At 39.1% G+C, this 18,334-nt stretch overlaps 1 long non-coding RNA gene across 1 annotated transcript; it reads left to right on the plus strand.

Annotated features, from left to right (window-relative positions):
- Positions 1–13,108: 13,108 nt before the first annotated feature.
- LOC126825690 (uncharacterized) lies at positions 13,109–14,759 on the plus strand. Its single transcript, XR_007682114.2, has 2 exons — positions 13,109–13,593; positions 14,368–14,759. It is a non-coding gene; the product is annotated as an uncharacterized LOC126825690 (long non-coding RNA).
- Positions 14,760–18,334: the final 3,575 nt, after the last annotated feature.

Raw genomic sequence — 18,334 nt, forward strand, 5'->3', positions numbered from 1 at the left:
CAAAAGATTATAGACGGTCTCTTGCTTACCTGCAAATTTAAAATGTTTGAGTCTCGAGTTACTGGTAAATGAATTATGAAAGAAAATGTTATTCGGATATCGACAACAAAAAATACTTTTATCGTTTGAAGATTTTTAAAAGAACTGGATTAGTATTATTGCGGTATTTCGAGACGAGTGTCAACGTGATTGAAATAATTCCGCCCTGCTATCCGAGACTAAAAGAGGAGTAACTCTTGGCAACAAAAATGGACTAAGACTAGTAATTATTTCCCTTTATTTCATGATGGACGAATGTAGTGCGAGTTATAAATAGACAATTTTTCCCTTAATTTTTTTCTCCCCTCTTCCTGCATTTTTGGGTTGACTTTTTGGTCTAGAATTGGAGAAAAGGGATCAAATTTGCAATTTCATAGCAGTTTTGGGTAATACTGATGATATTACAGCGGAGGGATAGGGGGTGTAAAGTGTCTTTCTGCAGAGCAGTCATTGTGTCGGAAGTGAGATTTTCACCCCAGTCAACTTCAAATCCGTGTAGCAAAAAATCTAAATGGTCAACCCCCTACAAAATTATGATGAGGAGATTGCCAAATGTTGTCCCCATTGTGCCTATAAAGATTGGAACCAACGGAATGTTGAGAAAAAAGCTACAGCCTGTGATGTTACAGCCATTTAACATTGAAGTCAATGGGCAAATAATTGCTAGTCTGAGTCCAAATGACTTCGCTTTGGGAGTTTCATGTAAGTTTCAAGCCTTTATTATTTTATTTTGCAGACTGTTATCACAATGTTCTAGCTAGTCCTTCTTTACACAATTGCAGTTCATAATTACATCCTCTAAAATACCATATAAACCATGACAATGATGTCTAGTCTAAGATGCCAGTGGTTGCTATGAAGCTGTTCTGACGTGTTGTCAACAAATGACAATTTTGGCATAAATGATAATGATTAGGCCTATATTTCACCTGTTATATTCGACTCCCTCATTGTATTTTCAAGTGATTCCTTGTGACTAATGACTTATTATTAGGTTGATCATGCTAGTCAGATTTTGAAAGCATGATTTTAAAAAAAATCCACCTGATTAATAAAAATTGGTGAGTGAAGCTAGCCTATCAAAAAAGAAAACGTAGGCCTACTGACACTGTGACTGCCTAGTTACGAATATATTTGGATTCCTGAAAACGGTTTTAATTAATTTATGACTGATTTTGTACTGTTTTATGTATTTCAGAAATGTGATTTCATAAAAGATGATGTTTGAAAATGGTGTGATAGTCATGTGTGCAGAATTCCTTAAAGATATTTGCAATAAAGATTTGAGTTGAGGAAGATCATTGAGCACAAAAATGAAAAAAAAGTACACTATTATATTAATACGCTGTAATTCGCCTTGATAATTTAGAGGGGGTTTATTGTCCATTGTAGCACAAATTAGAAATTTCCTGGATTCTGATTGGTCGAACAGTGTGGTCGAATGGACAATAAACCCCCTCTAAATTATCAAGGTGAATTACTATTGAATTATCCATTAGAACAACTCGATGCTATCGCGTCTCGTGTTCTAATGATTCAAGTATAGTTAAATGGACAATAAACCCCCTCTAAATACGTAACAGGAAGTGTTTATCTCCTAATTCGACCACACTTTTCGACCAATCAGAATCCAGGAAATTTCTAATTTGTGCTACAATTGAATTTAGCTGTTCACACTGGGTACAGTTGGTTAAAGGCTCAATACCACTCTTGTTGTAACTGAATAATATGCCCCAATCTTTATTCTGGTCAACAAATTGTACTATTTTAGAATATTTCAATTAATTGATGATACAAGTTTCATCTTAACACACCTTATTTAAAAATTTTGAAAAATTCAACATAATGGTTTGAAACGTCTAACGTAAACCTTTTCAAATGAAACTTCGATTTAAAAATATTTTCGAACCCTCTGGACAAGTAAAATAGGATGTAATGGATAATTTACACAACAGGTAGGACACTTAAACATATAGTACTTAGATATAGATATTATTTATTTTCTGGAGCTTTCAAGCCAGCAAGAGTGTTATTGTCCCTTTAATGTGTGAATGTCTGGACTCGTTTTAGCGATGATTATTTTCTGCTCGCTATAATAAGCAATTTCATTGGTCTGGTGGTAGCAGCGAGTGACACATCAATTCATGCGACAATTTCGAGTAATGACAAGACTTTATAACGTTTTAACGAACATAAAGCTGCAACATTTCAAAGTTGGAGCGATGTTTGTAGATCTAATTAATAACAAATGCAGATTGATTGAAAAGACATATAATATACAATAAACTTTCTGGGGCTAACCATATAACAGAGTGGTACAGTAAATTATATCTATCTATCATTATAACAATTGAAATATGATAAAATGTAATCTATATATACTATTCAAAAAAAGTAGGGGATATTTGATTTTGGGGGCATAATACTAAAATATGCAAATGACTACGAAAAAAGTCACTATAGAACCTAACAGAAGAAACATTTCCAGTTACATGTGACGCCCAAACGCACCAATAGCTACCGCATGGAATGCAGGTGATGCTTGGGATCATCATGGGGGTCCAACCCAAGATTTGCACGACTCTGACTTTGAATGTTACAGTCATTGTGGCATTGAATTCCAGGGTGGAAACATCAGTTTAATTGTTTTAGTGACCAGAAAACAAATTTTGATATGCGTCGGCTTACCCAAAATGAAAGGTTACGTGCCCTTGGCATGCTACAGATCGGCACAACACAGGCGGTTGTGGCGCGGACGATGAATGTTTCTCAGTCTGTCATAAGCAGGCTATGGTCCAGATACCGTGATACACAATCTGTACAGGACAGACCACGCTCAGGTCGACCAAGGGCGACAACTCAAGCCCAGGATCGATTTATCCGTACCTTGGCCTTGAGAAATCGTGTCATCACAGCAAATCAGATCAGCGCTCGTCTTCAAACGACACTGGTGTGAGAGTGAGTGGCCAGAAGATTCGGAATCGACTGCATAGGGGTCACCTTCGCGCCCGACGTCCTCGCGTGATCCCTTGTTTGAGAGATCATCACATTCAGGCAAGACGTCGTTGGTGTAGGGATCGTCAACACTGGGATAATCGACGCTGGAGCAATGTGATGTTTTCAGATGAGTCAAGGTTCACTGTTGATTTTTTGGACAGACATAGGAGGGTGTGGCGTCGTCGAAACGAGCGCTTCCAAGACGTTAACGTCATCAGACATGATCGATTCGGGGGTGGTTCTGTTATGGTGTGGGGAGGCATCACTGTTGCTGGAAGAACGGCTTTACATGTTGTTGCAGGGCGTGTTACAGGCCAGTACTACCGGGACAACATCTTGGCAGTCCATGTTGTGCCGTTCGCACGACGTCATGGCCGCCGTTTCATCTTCCAGGATGACAACGCAAGATGTCACAGGGCCAGGATCGTTACAGGTTACCTCCAACAACAGAACATCACCACATTACCTTGGCCAGCACTGAGTCCCGACCTCTCCCCCATCGAGCATGTCTGAGACATGCTTGGACAGAGGTTACGTCAACGTCAACAACGTCCTGCCAATGTCCAAGAACTTGCTGCTGCGTTGCAACAGGAATGGGACAATCTGGACCAAAATGACCTTAGACGTCTCATTAGGAGTATGCCACGTCGGATCAATGCTTGTTTGGCAAACAGAGGAGGATTTACCCGTTACTGACTTGGTTGTGATGCTGTGGTAACTTTGCTGTTTGACCCCGGGTATCATTTTACCCTTATAATGGTCAGTCTGTGCCTTACTTAGTCTAACGATCATTTGGAATAAATCGATGAATGTGAACTTCATTTCATTTTGTCATTTGTTTCTTCGTCAGTTTCATTAGGTGACTTTAATAACACTTAAAAATCAAATATCCCCTACTTTTTTTGAATAGTATATATATTTGTGACTGTCGTTTGTCTGTCTGTCTGTTCGGGGTTGGCGGCTACACTAGGTCTGCCCCGAGTCTGAAATTTGGGGTATAGGGGTAGCTCGGACCGGGGAGTAACATAGGTCAGGTGGCGTTAGTCTACCACTTCCGGTTTCGGAGTTATGACCCCCGAGCGAAGCCGGTCTGTTCGGGGTTGGCGGCTACACTAGGTCTGCCCCGAGTCTGAAATTTGAGGTATAGGGGTAGCTCGAACTGGGGAGTAACATAGGCCAGGTGGCGTTAGTCTACCACTTCCGGTTTCGGAGTTATGACCCCCGAGCGAAATCTGTCTGTTCTGGGTTTGCGGCTACATCTGCCCCGTGTCTGAAATTTGGAGTACAGGGGTAGCTCGGACCGGGGAGTAACATAGACCAGGTGGCGTTAGTCTACCACTTCCGGTTTCGGAGTTATGACCCCCGAACGAAGCCGGTCTGTTCGGGGTATAGGGGTAGCTTGGACCGGGGAGTAAAATAGGCCAGGTGGTGTTAGTCTACCACTTCCGGTTTCGGAGTTATGACCCCCGAGCGAAGTCTGTTCGGGGTTGGCGGCTACACTAGATCTGCCCCGAGTCTGAAATTTGGGGTTTAGGGGTAGCTCGGACCGGAGAGTAACAGAGGCCAGGTGGCGTTAGTCTACTACTTCCGGTTTCGGAGTTATGACCCCCGAGCGAAGCCGGTCTGTTCGGGGTTGGCGGCTAAATTTCAGTTCTGTTTAATATATTGAAGTGGTTAAACAAACGACGTGTTAAATGATATCCTCTTACGTTAACGATGTCCCTGCCACCATTTATCTCGAGGTGGTTGGGTTAATGAAACACTTATCCAACTGCCCAATCATACAAAGGAGAGAGAGAGAGAGAGAAAGAGAGAGAGAGGGGGGTAACGTCCACCCGACACAGACTAGGTCATTTCGGCACTAACATATCGTTCAATTTTATTTCAATAATTCACTTTAGTGTAGGGGTCTTTAGCAGTGGGAGGAAACATGAGGACCCGGAGAAAATCAGACAATTTCACGAGGATCAATACATGACTCATGCACGAACCCTCTTTATAAGGAACGTGCGGGGTTTAAGTTATAGAGATCATTCGGGGTTGCTAGGAAGAGAAGATATCAACTGGCCCTCTTAGCCGCCTCGGCTCAGACTAGAGGCCGAAATGGCTCACGCCACAAACACACGCTAAGGATTAGCGAACTTTATTGAACTTTTAATGTTCTATCATAGAGGCTGTAGTTTCCTGTATTTGATATATAAACCTAGTTATAAATACACTGTGTTCCAGAGTCAATTGATAAATTGAGGTTTTTTATATGCAGCATGAAAGATCTGAATAAGATAAGTGTCGCCCTAGTGTCATGGGCCGTATACACAACCTGGAAGTAATTCATAATTCATCTATTTCACGACACTATAGTGTCACAAAAAGTCTCTCAGATAAACAGAAAATCGGACCCTGTCCTCTTACCGTTCCTATCTGTCCCTATATAGCTGCAATATGAAAATAAGGTTTTCCCCACCACCTCGGTTCTATTTTGGAATCCTTACGATCTATTTTTCACCGTTATTCTTCTTTAGTCAGTTTGTGCAGCCGAAACTGTACATGGTGCCAACGTAGATGTGGTTGACCTCCGTGCGTCTATTTCTGTTTATTAGATATAAATTGGCTCATTTTTGACAAAAAGGGACTGTTCATCGGCCGGGACAAAAATTGATCTCAGATTGCCCATATCTCGATTATTGCTCACGGGATCTTCTTCGGGTTTTTATCTTTGGATTCTTTGGACGAATCCCATATGGGCTCTGACTGACGGTTTTTAGAAGTTCGAAAGTTCGCTCGATTAATATTGCATCAAAGATTTGCGAATGTTTCTTGATCATTTTTTCGACATCCAAGATGGTCACTATTTTGAGGTATCAAGTTGAAACTTGGTAGGAATAAGGAACACACCGATGCCTTCAAAATGGCATATTTAAAATTTTTTGACGGCTCCCGGAAACTTCCTGAAATTACCAAGGCCTTCCGATTTTCCCCGAACATGAATAGTTCTCTCAATTTTAAAAATTTACAAAAAATGAGATATAGAGGTGTTAGCCCTAGATATTATGTTTCAACCGCTTGGCCGCCATATTGGATTTGACAAAAAAACCCATTCAAATCGATATTCAGCCGCCATTTTAATTCCGATTTTCGAAAACTTTTTTTGTATGAAACCTACTCCAAATGGCAAAAATCCTTAGGGAGCCGATTTTTTAACTTCGATTTTGTTTACTTCCGGTTTCACTTTGAAGTTTGTTCGACTTTTCGCCATCTAGATGATGACCTAATCTTTCCATGACCCTTGACCTTTGTATTTATGATGATCCCGATGTCTACTAACGAATAATATAATAAAGTTCGGTCATGAAGTATAACTTCCGGTTTTATTAAGAGTTCAAAATGACATACTGAAACACGTCAGTACTCCTTAGGAGTTGTACTTTTAATTGTTAACAGTACAGTTGTTGGTAAAATGGCATCACTTACGGTGTTTACTATAAACTTTATTATCTGCCCCTTTAATTGTTAATTTAATTGTGCATTTATTCTTCAGCAAACTGGTATCATATTTTAATTGCTACATTTTAATAGGTTTCAAAATATATTAACATAAGAAACTGATAAGTTAATTTATTTGTCATATTTAATATTTAATTGTCACAGATTTCATCCATATTAAATGATTTCATGCAAATTAAATAGATAAGTTAAGCAATAAATCTCAGAATGTTTAATGGTAAATATATTGTAATGAATCACACAAGGCACATCAATGGACATGACATTTTATACATAGATATGTCAAACAATAAATGAATCACACAAGGCACATCAACGGACGTGGCATTTTATACATAGATATGTCAAACAATAAATCCCTTTAAATATTTTGGAATGTCTTCGGAATTTTGATCATTAATGTCGGGTTGTATATCGATGATTTCATAAAGACTTGAGGTCACAGAGAAACCCTCCCCACCCCGCCCTTCTGGTATTCCATAATAGAGCCGCATATCTGTTTTCTAGCTGATTATAACTGTTTTTTTCCTGAAGATCGACCTACATGTATATTGCAATGAGTAGAACTGCCCCACCAGACACATGGTTTGTCGTAAATTGTTCCATTGCTATTTAATACTAGACACTATGTCTGTGTACCGGTAAAAATTATATTTTTTACAACATTAAGAATTACAATTCTTTTACAAAATTACTAAATTAAAGATTACAATTTATTTTACAACAGTAAAAAGTACAATTTACAAATTTAAGGATTAATTTACAAAATAAAGGATTAATTTACAAAATAAAGGATTAATTTACAAAATAAAGGATTAATTTACAACCTTGGTATTTGATAATTGTACTATTTCGGCACAAAGAGCGGCCATTTTGTCGGGCAGTTTCGGTCGGATTTTCACGAAATTCTAACTAAACCATCATTATAGTCTAACGGTGATATATTTAAACGGTTTTTAAAATTGTGATCTCTAGAGGGTCCGCAAGCTAAAAGCGCCGCGATTTTTTCGTACAATCAGAGGCCATAATCCAGGAAGTTACAGACCGATATATGCGCGAATATCGAAAGGAACCGAGATCTTTGGGTTATACACATACATTTTAAGTGTGATCTAAGTCGGATAAAAATTGTGACCTCTAGAGGATCCACAAGCTAAAAACGTGATTTTTCGTACAATCACGGCCATAATCCATGACGTTTCGATCCGATGCATGGCGATATCGAAAGGATCCGAGATCATTTGGAGATAAACCTATATTTCAAGTTTCGTCAAAATCGGATAAGAATTGTGACCTGTAGAGTGTGGACGGACGGACGGACATGGACGACGACAATCATGTGTACTTATACAAATAAGAAATACCCCCCCCCCCCCCTCCCAAGAAATAGCTGGTATTTGAGCTTCCGTACAATGTCCCACTCGGCCTTAAGAAAAGAGCAACACACACTACAACAACAAAACTCAAGAAATATTAATTTGGAAGATCATAAATTTAAATAGACATTTTGTGTCCTTATATAAAACCGAAATAAAACGTTAGTACTAATGGTAAAGATAGATAGAAGCAAAACAATTATAGGCTGCTAACATATCAAAAATGAAAATGGCACAGGAAATGGTGAGTATTATATGTTGATAACAATGAATAAATCCTAACAAGTGCAGCAAATGGGAAATATTTAATATGTACAAAATGTTTACATCCAGTTCATGAGTAAAACTAGTCGATCTTAAAGAGATATTATCATTTTGGAGATTGGCAACAATTAAAAGTTGATTTTACTATACATTACATCAGGATGTAAGAGAAAAATTCGGTTGGTTTATGATCACCCACTTCATATTTGTCTGTCGAAAAGATATAAAATGAGTGATTATAAATATTATACATTCTATAGCCCAATGTTTAAATTGTTGAAATGTCTGTGTACATTGTGTGTTTTGTCCCTGGTTTGTTTTGGATATTTGTGTATGTGATGTGCGGTCCTCCTGCACTTACTTTAACAATTTATACAAATCAACAATCAGCCCAATGTTTAAATTGTTGAAATGTCTGTGTACATTGTGTGTTTTGTCCGTGGTTTGTTTTGTATATTTGTTTATGTGATGTGTGGTCCGCCTGCACTTACTTTAACAATTTATACAAATCAACAATCAGCCATAGACGTATATTAATGATCTTCCATATTATATAAATATGTATATTTATTTTACACATATTACAACAGACTGATATCTCATTTTAATTTCCACGTTTAATATATTTCATTATACATGTAATAGGACGGTGATATGTTAAATTTATTTGTCATATTTAATCGATTTAATGCATATTAAAATACTTAACTGATATATTAAACATACATTATAAATGCAAGAGCTAAATCTGCCTATTGCAGTCTTTCTTTAGGCCTGAAATGTTTTCTAAATTATTAATTAGACATTAATTAACTTATCGAGGCCATAATCAACTCTCGATGGCATCAGATTTCTCCGATATAAAATAGATTAGAACATTTCAGCCATATTTTGATTTAAGCTAAAAATGGAAGAGCGAGATTTAGCTTCGAACAACCAGTACGGTGGTTGAAATTATTGTACACGTCTTGTCAAACCTTCAAAGGCTAATATCTTCGCTCGCAATAGAGTACTTTGAATGACATTTTAAAATTATTCATTTTACATTATCAATTTTCGAACTATTATAGCAAGAATGGCTAGCTCTTTATCTAAATCTTACATAATGTATCTTTCAGTAACAAATCCGATAAATGTTTAAGTTGATTATTTATAACCGTTATGTTGTATATTAATATTTAAATTTGCAATTCATTTTGAGTGTCGATTCGGTTTGCGAAAGCACGGGATATACTTTTAGCCAGGCAACAGGAGTTCCTATAATCTATCTAGGATTTGCCCCCCCCCCCCTCCCGCCCTCTCTCTTTCGCTCGCAGAAAATAGATGTCTATATGGGTATATGGACCATATGTCGTGATAAAACCGGTAATAAAACTGGTTATTTAACTTTATAGATTTGTATATCTGTAAGTCACGCTTTGTTACCTGGCAACATTTTATAACCTGAATAATCACAACCCAAGCAGTTTATTTTAAAAATCATCCCGAAAACCATCGTGTACTTTAGAAACCATAGCGTTCTATGGTTAGCACGTGCGCGCTGTATCATAAGGTTTGTCATTGAGTCACCTGGCGTGGTTTCGATTCGCCGGTTGTATGTGACAAAGAGTAGGTATCGCCTGTCCATCCTAGTGGGTCTTCTCCGGGTCCTCCGGTTTCCTCCCACTGCTAAAGACCCCTACGCGCAAGCGAATTATTGAAATAAATTTGAACCGTATGTTAGTTCCGAAATGACCTAGTTTGTGTCAAGTGGACGTTAAATCCATCTATCTCTCTCTTTCTCTCCCGCTCTCTGTCTCTCTCTGTCTCTCTCTCTCTCTCTCTCACACACACTATAGACTAGTAACTGAGTATGACGTCAATACAGCCATCTGGAAAGTCCGTCCATTGATGCACGATTGTCCAAAGAACAAGCATGCCGAGTTTCATGTTGATCGCACAAGAATTGGCTGAATCGCCCCCAAGAACAACAACAATACGAGTAGCGGTTGGGGTCCAGTTCCTGGTTCCAAAATGTAAATTGTGCCGCTGAAGCCCTGATTAATCACTAATCAAACAAACTTAAAGCAGAAAATGTCAAAATGTGTGAACAGTCTAACTGTATCCCCAGCCTCACGCCTATGGAACTTTATACGGACAAACACAGTTTTGGCAAAATACCTACCAAATCAGGTCGAAAGTCATCAGGTTTAGTCATTGTCTCTTTGATGCACCCCTGTGGATATGGAATATATCAACTAAATTTTTCCAGACAAAGGCACCAAGCATTTATTTGAAATCTATTACAATAATTTATAAATGGAATGAGGTTTAACTCCATGCAAGGGGGGGGGGGGCGAATGGTTAGCACGTGCGCGCTCCATCATGAGGTCTGTCATTGAGTCAACTGGTGTGGTTTCGATTCCCAGGTTGTACGTGACAAAGAGCAGGGGCGCCTGTCCAACCTCGTGGGTTTTCTCCGGGTCCCCCAGTTTCCTCCCACTGCCAAAGACCCCTACGCGCAAGCGAATTATTAAAATAAAATCGAACCATATGTTAATCCCGAAATGACCCGGTTTGTGTTGAGTGGACTTCAAACCCCATTTCTCTCTCTCTTTCTCTCTCAAACTCCATGTAGTATCCGTTGATGTTACCTGGACATCGGCGTTTCCGCCCGAGCGAGTAGGCCTATACACTGTTCCTTGACAGGCCATATGTCATGCACCACTGGCGCCGAAAATGAAGCTTAATTTCAAAGCCAACACCGTGATCACACACGGACCCGTCGTGGCTCCCAGTATAGTTTAGATGTAGAAGAAAGGTACAACTAAACTCCTGTAACTGGAATAATGATTTGAACCTGGGTTGATCTGGAAGATAACCACTTATATATAAAGCACAGTCACTAACCCAGTAATGTCTGCATCTGTCTATTTAAGATTCCCGTATGATGAATTTCAATGGTTATTACAAGCCAATCCAAGAAAACGGTTGACGATTATCCAGCACTTTGTTATTAACCTCTATATCGAAACTCTGAAAAATATGCCATTTTAGGAAAGTAAGAGCTGTCATTTTGAATTTTGACCATCTATGATTATGCAAACTCTTTTGTTTGGTTAAGTTCAGTGGCACAGAAGTACATATAACGAACATATTACAAGTCATTTCAAAAGGGCAAATGATAATATCCGAAAAATCGGCCATTTTGAGGAAATTTCCTCCATTCTTGTTTTTTCAAAATTCACTATTTGTATACAATTATCGAATTCGCCGAGAACAAAAACTATTTAATTGACATATTGCAAGACATATCTTACGCGATATTCAACCATCTAATCATTTTTCGTCAAATTCGTAGCTGTCATTTTGAAAAGATGAACGGCACAAAATGAAAAATCCATTTTAAAAGTTTTGTTTTTCCAAATTTGTTTCTTTCAGCTTTCTTCATTTTCGGATTCCGTGGTGTCACATTCCTATACATGGGGTGTAAAACTCACCGGAAACTTCCTGGTGACCGCCATATTGAATATTTTAATCACAGTATTCCGCGGTGCCCGACTTCGGCCGAATTCTCGTATGATGTTGTCATATATATGTGTGATTGAACCAAACTGGATTGATTTCTTTTGCAATTTGTTTTGGGTAAAAAGTTATCCCTCTGTGGCGTGCAGAGGTTGGGCCATGCCCGGGGCCAACTCCTTCAGTGTATGCACCAAAGACTCGAGTATAGAGCTATGCAAGTACTAGTACTTAGAAATGTGAAAAAGAAAAACATTTTCAAATTTCGATTAAATTTAATTCGATGTCCACCTGAAATGGGTGTCCCTGGGCGACCACCCACTCTAAGCCTATCTCTGCACGCCCGTGTCGATGATGCTGTTTAAGAAAATGGGTGGATGGTAGGATATTAGTGAAATGAGACCGGGTAGCTTTTTTCTGGATGAGTTTTGAGAGGGTCATCTGGAAATCGAAACAATGGGTATTGTGGATCGGAGAATTGTAATTACATCACGTTATGGTGGCTGATTGGTGTCATGTCCTGATTTCGTGGTGTCGCCCTTCCTAAGGCGACAACCCGACAACCCGACATCATGACATCACGACAACCCGACATCACGACATCACGACATTTTTAACCCGGCACTACGACATTTTCACCCGACACCACGACATTAAGAATATCGTAATGTCGCGTAAAAATGTCGTATTGTCGCGTAAAAATGTCGTGATGTCGGGTTGTCGTGGTGTCGTGACGTCGGGTTATAATGTCGTGATGTCGGGTTGTCGGGTTGTCGCCTTATGAAGGGCGACCCGACGACATCACGACATGATGCCAATCAGCCACCATTTCACGTAGTACATAAAGTTATCAAGAGTCGGAATACTCTAGGACCCAACTAAAAATTCAACCCTTAAAAGATTTGACGACCGTTTAAAACTTACTTATTTACTTCACAGACCTAACTCGGTTTTAATTTGCACTGCGAAGAAAGGGATAAATCTATTTAAGGCCAGCTTAATTTTTGTCACGGTCGCTGAGATGCAAATTGGGTCAGGGCACGTGATTGTTGCCGAGATTGTAGGTTAGGTTTAAGAATTTTTTTTTTTTTTTGGGGGGGGGGGGGGAATAAGTCTCCACATAAGCACTGACCTATTATGATAAAAATTTGGTTCATGATACTTCCTAGTTTTATTAAAAATACATGCAATACACCAGGGTTGGATTTAGAGCTAGGGATTCTCATAACTAGTTGATTTTAATTGCTAAGGGTTAGGGCTACGGTAGATATGTTGTTTGATTTGGGTTAGGGTGAGTACTGGTGTTATTTAGTTTAATTTGTTAAGCACTAGGATTGCCTTATCATTTAGCACCATCGGAACCTCGATCCGCCTCTGAAGGGGGGGGGGGGGGTGATGGCTGAATGGTTAGCGTGCGCGCGCTGTATCATAAAGTCTGTCATTGAGTCGACTGGCGTGGTTTCGAATCCCCGGTTGTACATGACAAGGAGTAGGGTCGCCTGTCCAACCTCGTGGATTTTCTCCGGGTCCTCCGGTTTCCTCCCACTGCTAAAGACCCCTACGCACAAGCGAATTATTGAAATAAAATTAAACCATATATTAGTCCCGAAATGACCTAGTTTGTGTCGAGTGGACGTTAAACCCCATTTCTCTCTCTCTCTCTCTCTCTCTCCGCCTCTGAAGTTATCTGATTTGGCCCAGCTGTTACTTTGAAGTTGTGTCATCACGACGTTCACTCTTTTAGGGGCGTGTTTGTGCAATGACTGGCCACGCCTTGTGGCAGTTTGGAAACGATATAAAAGACCAATAAGAATTGTATCTGATATTCCTGAAATCGTAACTGATCAAAGAATACTAAAAATGAAGGTTTTTGCAGTTTTAGTTCTGGCTGTTGTGGTTTACAACCATGAAGGTATGTCTCAGTTAACATTCTAAAGTTAAACTTCGCACATTTATTGTTGTGTATTGATTGTGCATTGTTCTCATATTTAAGATTTGGGTAACGGAAGCTCTATTCGGGACTGCGGTAAATTTTGAGGTAATGTTCCCGGTATTGTTACCTATCCCGACTCTTAATCCGAAACCTTAGGATGTGCAACGCGGCGTGTGAGAACTTCCAATACTTACTGTATATGCAGAGAATATCGAATAATTTGAATCTTCAATTTATCATGCCGTTATAAATACCAGTCGGTTTAAAGTAGAGACTTCATTGAAAATGTGCACCCACATTGATCTGATTGGAATGTGACATTAGATCAGTAATTAATGACGCGGTTGGTAATTTTAAAACAGATTAGAAAATATTTTTAATTCAATCGATAGCTAATTCAGTCCATAGTACATATTATTTAATCTGATCAGAATTATGGTTTTCTGCATTCAAATACATCTGTTCAAATCCGCTATATCGTCCTGTTGTAGTGGTATGATTTTTGTTGTGTCAGTGGCTCGGTGAGTAAGGCGCTGGCTCAGTAACAATGTAGTCCCGTGTTCGGTACAGGTCTTGACCAAGACAATAATTTTCAGGATTATGCATCGTGGTTCCCATTGGAAATGTCGTAGTCTGGGATACATGTTCATCGGAGCACTCTGCATGGCAGAAACCGGTCTTTATTATCCCGCTTCGTGCAAGACAAAATAGAACGTTAAACCCTATTGCATTTCATTTTTGTTGTTGTTTCAGCTGAAGCAGTCGCTTGCAATCGATGGACAAAGTTCTATAGTCGAGATCTCCCAACTGCCACAGCAGACAATGAAGAACTTGATTTGATTCGACATGAAAACCCCAGAGATAACATCTGTGCAGTACCATCGCGTATTGAGGTTAGAACTGTTGATGGAGTTGATTATAGAGATGCTGGACAAGTTGTAAAGATTGGTCCTACTTTTGGTTTCTTATGCCTGAATGCAGATCAACCTGACGGAACTTGTTTAGATTACAAAGTACGATTCTGTTGTCCATAAAATCTTCACCTGTTATTTTCTTATAAAATATGTAACACTAATTGTTAATGATATCCTAAACCATGTAAAACAAATCTTTATTTCTGAAAAATAAACTTCTGCTAACATGTTCATTTGTAAAAGCCCTATTTTATGTTGATAACTCAAGACATTATCATTTAATGGCGACACGGAATGGGTTTTAGCGTCTAAACACAATACTTCGGTTATTGTAAGACTAACAACACGAGGCGAAGCAATGAAATGGGGTTTAACGTCCTACTCTTCTGCCCCGACTGGGCTAATCGAGGCGGGCATACACAATGCAGTGTGCTAAGAGGGAAACGTTGCCGGGACAGCTGCGCTACGACCCACTTTTATGTCGAATTCCAACTGTCAAGGGATCTTTTATGTGCACGACAATGTGTACACGGTACCTCTGTGTTTCTTCCTATCCGAACGACTAGACAACAGTCCTTGTCAAGCCCTGCGTCCTGCACCACTCACAAGGGGAAACCACGTCGGACGAGGGGAAGCAGTTTGCCCGGACAGCACCGAGGATTCTTTTACTAGCATGCCAATGTATACACGTGCAATGCCAGTCCTAGTCTTGGTAAATGAGATTGTTCTTCGGGAGTCCCTTACCCTACCACAGGGTCCAAAAGCGACCAGATCCACCATAATGACAGTCGGCTATGTGGTTTGTAAACTATAATCTTACAGACGTAGAACTGACCATTAGTCATGAATATTCATCAAGACGTTACAGAAAATGCAAATCCAAACCCTTTCGTAAATGTAGCATTGTCTCGGTAGTTTAATGGTTTAAACAAGTTAACCCTAACTTACAGAAAAGTCACCATAAGATGAGCATGCCCTTGCATAGCATTTCAACCGAAAAATCTCCATTCGCTGAAGGCTAAATGCTATTAATATAACCGGTAAAATGCAATGATCTCCTTTGTCATATCAAATTTGTCATTAATTTTTGGTTTGTGTCAATTTTAGGGAATGTTATGTTATCATTAGGGACAGTAACTCTATCCCAAAATCCACTCCAAATATACCCTCCCTGGAAACACCCACATAGAAACTTATATTATGTCTGTATGTCGCCACCCCATTAGGAACACAATAACTCCGCTTCTAATTGAAGTGGAATGTTCAAACATGGTTTAGATGTGCGTTAGATGAAACTATTGACTGACTTCGCTGATAAAATTTTCTGCTTAAAGTAAGCAGCTGATCGGTGTCTGTATGTCACACCTATGACGAAGAATCTGTGAACAAATATTTGAGCGCTCTTGGCCAGTCTGAGAATGGGGCGAAATAATTAACCTGCACCTTGCGACGAGTTCCACAAGATCATGAATTTTTATTTTGTCTAATTTGTTAATTTTGATTGATGTTTTTCACTTATTCGAAATGGAACATAAAATCCAAGATGGCCGAAATACTCAACAACCAAATCATTTGCTACACAGATCCATTCTCCACACAAGTCTTGCTATCCAGCATTCGACTGTGCAGTCGGTTCGCACACTACACCGGTTGACCTAGAGGTCATTGGTCACGTGATTAACTACATGATGAAAATGACACCTGTCAGAAATTCGAACTCAACCAACATTAAGATGTATCGGTGATATATTGGAACGTTTTTTTTTAATTCGGATAATAATTGTGATCTCTAGAGGGACCACAAGCTACAAACGCGACTTTTCGTACAGCCAGGGGCTTTAATTCAGGAGGTTACTATCTGATATGCGCAAATATCGAAAGGAACCAAGATCTTTGGGATGCATTTCAAGTTTCATCAAAACCAGATGAAAATTGTGACCTCTCGAGTCTAAACATGCTAAAAACGTGATTTGTCGTACAATTAGGAGCCATAATCAATGAAGTTATGCCAATATCGAAAGGAATCGAGATCTTTAGGAGATAGACCTATAGTTCGTCACAATCGGATAAAACTATTGACCTGTAGAGTGTCCACAAACAAATTGTGGACGGACCGACGTTCTAGCGGACAGAGGCGACGGCATAATACGTCCACATAAAGGTGTGCTTATAAAATCGAAACGAAATAGGATCAGTGTTTTAATCAGATTGTTAAATGTTAGGTTCATAATATTAATCTCATTTTTTTGACGAGTTATCCCGCTCTTAAACATGCATTATGCCGCTCTTAAACATGCATTATCCAAGAGCTAAATCTGATTATTGCAAGTCTTAATTTAGGCTTCAGATGTTATAGAAATTATAAATTAGATCTTTATTTAAACAACAAGACCAAAATCAACTCTGTAGACCCACGGATGGCTCGGCTACAGCTCGGATTTAAATAGGATTTCACTAATTGATTAAATCAAATAAGGGGTAACCTGATGAAAATACGTCAGTTAGATCGAGGCTAAATAATAGAGTGTACTTAGCGAGGCCGCTGTAAAGCGTTTCCGTATGCCATTGAAAACTTTACTTGATAATCGAGATATGTAGGTGGAGTTAACGCCTGTCAATCAAACGATCGGCGAAGGTGAAGACGCATTTCGCTACCATTTTTAGTCAAATATTATAATGATATTCTTCTTTCATCATCTACGTTTGAACTGTTATAGCAAGAATGGCCAACTCTCTATAAAAATCTCCCATAATGTATCTTTAAAGTTTCCACTAGCTGTTACACATATTTATTACTGCATAAGAAACTAAGGAATTGGTCCATTGAAAGTTTCCGAACAGTTTCTTAGAAGATTCTTTGTATTTTTGTCGTTGGGAAACTTATAACCAATTTCACGAAGAAATGCATCCGTCTAGACTTTAAGCTAGTAATAAAAAATTAAGGTCTTCTAATAAAAAAAGCAGAGGTAAACTTTAGATTCCTAACAATAAGATAAAAATGGATGTCATCATGGGTGCTCTAGTTGGGCGGAAGGTTGTTATATTCTACACATAGAGAACTATCTACTCTACTTTGAGAATAGATCTCTGTTCTAAATGGCCACCATATCCACCAATTCTTATACTATTTTATAATTCAGTGCTACTCCGATTCACATCTGTTATACTCAAAATGGCCAAAATAAAAAAATGTAAATTTTATTAAATAAAAGCAGAATATATAAATCTCAAAATTCTCGAAATATACTTAGTGTTTTACACTAAAATCGGTGATTTAGGACTTCAACTAGCTTAGTGTCTGTTCTTGAGCAAGGTTATTGTAGACAGACAGTATAAGTTTAGTATGGGTAGGGTACTGGCCTCTCGATTAAAATATCCTGGGTTCGAATCCCGGCTTGAGTCGAGAAGATACATTTTACTTGCCAGAGAGAGAGAGAAGAGAGAGAGAGATGGGTTTAACGTCCACTCGACACAAACTAGGTCATTTCGGGACTAAAATATGGTTAATTTTATTTCATTAATTCGCTTGCGCGTAGGGGTCTTTAGCAGTGGGAGGAAACCGGAGGACCCAGAGAAAACCCACGAGGTTGGACTGGCGACCCTACTCCTTGTCACGTACAACCGGGGAATCGAAACCACGCCAGTTGAGTCAATGACAGGCCTTATGATACAGCACGCACATGCTAACCATTCGGCCATCCAACCCCCCTACTTGCCAGAGCTGGAAAGTGTTCACGTAAAAGAACCATTCAGGTGATATGGATTTTGAAATAAACAATGGGAAACGCCGCCACTGCCCGGGAACA

The sequence above is a fragment of the Patella vulgata genome, chromosome 6, assembly GCF_932274485.2.
Source record: "Patella vulgata chromosome 6, xgPatVulg1.2, whole genome shotgun sequence".
Classification (NCBI taxonomy): domain Eukaryota; kingdom Metazoa; phylum Mollusca; class Gastropoda; family Patellidae; genus Patella; species Patella vulgata.